The 3,764-nt window shown below is 45.7% G+C and overlaps 1 long non-coding RNA gene across 1 annotated transcript in view; it reads right to left on the reverse strand.

The window, feature by feature from the left end:
* Positions 1 to 260: 260 nt before the first annotated feature.
* LOC135479204 (uncharacterized) overlaps positions 261 to 3,764 on the reverse strand; it is a 4,031-nt gene continuing 527 nt past the window's right edge. Inside the window, exons 2-4 of the long non-coding RNA XR_010445836.1 lie at positions 3,002 to 3,406; positions 1,458 to 1,544; positions 261 to 965 (exon numbers count right to left, since the gene is read on the reverse strand). This is a non-coding gene — a long non-coding RNA (uncharacterized LOC135479204). The remainder of the gene's footprint in view (positions 966 to 1,457; positions 1,545 to 3,001; positions 3,407 to 3,764) is intronic.

Consider the following 3,764-nt stretch of genomic DNA (forward strand, 5'->3'; position numbering starts at 1 on the left):
GAAAAGAATGTACACAAATGGGACAGGCCTACTATAGGCGGGGCAGTCTACCATATATGCCACTAGATGTTGACTAATTATGACGTTACCCGAGGCAATGAGTTTTTGCCGTCGAAACAGAGCTGATGCAGTTTATTATTATTAACTAAAACCGTGTTCTAACTTCATTTTCTGTGCAAGAATATGGACTTCAGACATATCCATGTGTAAAGCTTGTGTTGTTACGCGTTGCTGACGAAGGCAATGGCCTCGGACCCCCATTAATTTTCCATAAGCGACAATGTTAACGTCTAGCGCTGTAGCTCAGTCCCAAACATTCCGTGGCCATTAAGCTTTGGTGCATACCTGGCCCAGCCTGTGAGAAAGAAGCCATAAAAATCTTGACATAGGTTGACCGTCAAAATCTGGACCTTTCCATGCCGGCAGCTGGGAGGCGTGCCTAGCAACGCCAAGGGGACGTCACTCGCAGCCTCATCACTACCTCACACCTTGTGTCCTCTCGCCCAGAATTTCAAACTTTCATCAATAAAGCTCATACCTCCTCAAAGTTTAGACAGTTTCCAGCATTTTAATACCAAGCATGCACCTGTGCACCAAAAATTGACGCCTGGGAGCAAAAAAAGACTTTATACCCTAAAATTCACAGAACTACAATCGTCCCTACCGAAAAACGGAAGTTGTAATGGGGGTCTGTGTCCTATCACACCAGCCACCTTTTTTCAAAATCAATAATTTTTGCACCACACAATTCCTGACACTTTTGAACCTCACAGGCAAAATTAGGGCTTGATACATGCAGAAACTTTGGAGTTGAATGAATTCAAGTTGGGGTACCCCCATCTTGAACATGTGTCTTTTTTCCAGGGTGAAAAAACTCTGAGGGGTAAACTTTGAAGCCTTGCAGTGCATATACCGTTCGAGATATCTCCATCAGGTCAACTGTTTTGGAAAGACAAGATGTTTATCTGCAAGAAAAGTTAAAAAAATCACATTGACAGAGCACTTTAGACTTTTCAAAAGCAACCATTTAGAGAAATATACATTTTTAAGAAGACTTTTCTACTCAGAGCAGCTTTAAATATCAAAGTTACAAGCCAAAAGTGTCAAAGCATACATCAAAATATAGGTAATTTATCTGACAATTAAATGTCAAAATATAAGACATTTACTTCAGCAACTATGTGAAAAAAATTGACTGACAGTGTGGTAGGGGGTATCAAAGCGGATTGTCACGATTTCGGAACAATCACTTGTGACCAAAATCAAAGCAAGAATAATGCCTCAAGGTGATGAAGATCTACTCACAGGCACTTTTTTAGTGGACAGGACTTAAGAAAAGACTAGTATCCCAGTTCCCCACTGAATAACATGATGAAACCCTTTAAAAGACCACCCAGCCAGGCACCCCCCCCCCCTGCCCTCCTCCCCCATGACTGCTGATTGGCTGACCAGCTCACCATGCAAAAACCTCCCTGCACCATTGCTGTTGTCTCACAGCAGGTTATTACTCTGCACAGTAACATCAAAGGGTGTCACATTGGCATCTACAATATATAAACAGAGAGGAAAAATATGAATTTAACATTTCCAATCAGGCAGCCACCAAGTACACCTATATTGGTCAGTCTGACAGTTAACAAGGCAAACAATCTACCCCAAAACACCATGAAGGGAGACAGAAAGAGGAAACAGTCTAGATTTCAAGCTGGAAAGGCCCAGAATGGCTCAAATAACCTGTCAGCAGTTACAGACATGCTGAATCCTGTGCCTGGGTGTTCCTTGATGGACACAGATTTCCAGCCCAATCAGGAGGCTGTAAGAACACACCAGCCTGACACAAAGAGAATACAGCGGCCAAGACGGTGCAAGGTAGATTCCACGGCTGGATCAGACAGAGATACACATGAGCGGGAATGGGCTGCTGAAGGAATGCGACTCATAGATATACAGAAAATGGTGTGTATATGGAACAAAGTTATGCTTGAGCACAGTGAGACCAAGGACCACTGTCCACTGCCCAGGTTAGAGATAGCTGCAGAGAAAAAGTGGGGTTTAGCCTGGGCGTTCAGTTTTAAGTGCTGTGACTGTGACTATGTATCTGGCTTCCACAAATTCTACAAAGAGGTAGAATGCAACAGACCTGGCCAAAAAGCTGCGGCGGTGAACCGAGCTCTTCAAGTAGGCCTCCAGGACACACCAATGGGGAACACCCGAGCCAGACTCCTATTTGCAGCGATGGACGTGCCGCCTGCCACTCGTAGGAACATGCATCGCACTGCAAACCATGTCGCATCTGCAATCGCAAAGCTGAACAGAGAGGATATGGCAAATAAGGTGGAAGAGGTAAAGGCATACAAAAGGCAAAGAGGAGAGGATGACAGCACAATAGATCTGGCCACAGACACTCGCTACAACAGCATTACCATAACCAGTCCCAAGAAACCGGGCCAGAATGCTTCACAAGCAATTTCCCTGGCTGTGGAGACATCAACAGACAACCAATACATTGTCTCCGCAGCACTGAAGAATAAATTGTGTTGGACTGGGTCCTGGCTAAGAGGAAAAGGCTTCCAAGTAAAGTGCCCTGGAGGACACGAGGAGTGCACAGCGAACACAAACCCACATGCCCCCTGGTCCGAGTATAATATGGGGAACGAGATTGGCGAGGGATTGGCGAGGCAAGGTGTTTTTGCCAAACATGTAACCACAGACGGCGACTCCAGGTCAGCCAAGGGAGTGGAGGACGGCATCCGACTGGTCGAGCCACTGTGGGAGGTCGAACGGTTAGCAGACCCCACGCACCTTGGTAGATCCCAGTTCAAGAAATGTAACCAGGCTAAGTTCAGCGATGCCATGTTCGAAGGACAGGGCCGAACGAGGGAAGCCAGGAAGAAAGCACAGAAGGTGTTGAGTCAGGATGTTAAGGCCAGGTGTAGCTTGATATTTTCTCAACTTATGTCTGAGCACATTGGTGACATGAGGAAAATAAAAACTTGCCTACCCAGGGTTGTGGATGCAACGGTCAGGTGTTACGGTGGGGACTGTTCCAAATGCCGCAGGAACAGTGTGGTTTGCTCCGGAGGGGAAACCAGCAGCTGGTGGGAGAGGTCCCTGTTTTTATCCACCAGTAAACTCTGCCCTTTTAACATGGATGACAACGACACGAAACTATTGACCGAAGTACTGCACATGAGGTTGAGCGAGACAGCCGTCACCAGTCTCCGGATGAACACCAGCACTCAAAAGTGCGAAGCTGTCAACAGATCACTCAGCGTCTCCTTGCCCAAGAATGTAAACTACAGCAGAAATATGGAGGGAAGGGCGGCGTCCACAATCCACAGACTTAACAATGGCCAGGACAAGTCCACGGCTGCCAAACTCCAAGCTGTCGGCGCCAGTATTTCACCTAGGAGCGAGAGAACAGTACAACAGATTGAAAGGGTGAACCAGTACCACAAGGTTTATAAGAAGCGACAGACAGTTAAGGGGAGATCACTCCGCAATACAGCCAGAAAACTTCGAGAGCACATTGAGTACAGGCTTTCAAATCCAGAAGAAAAAACTGACTATGCCAAGGGACAGCTGGACAACACCCAAACAGATCACACATACACTAGATATTTGTAACCGCCAATTTTGTATATAATTTGTCACTGCTGTTGTTGCTTATGAAAGAAATTAAAAAATGATAACAGAAATTGAGCAAAATCTAAAACAATCTGTTATTTATTATTTTTAATGAGGGGAAACCAACCTGCTCAGTC

The sequence above is a fragment of the Liolophura sinensis genome, chromosome 12, assembly GCF_032854445.1.
Source record: "Liolophura sinensis isolate JHLJ2023 chromosome 12, CUHK_Ljap_v2, whole genome shotgun sequence".
Taxonomy (NCBI): Eukaryota; Metazoa; Mollusca; class Polyplacophora; order Chitonida; family Chitonidae; genus Liolophura; species Liolophura sinensis.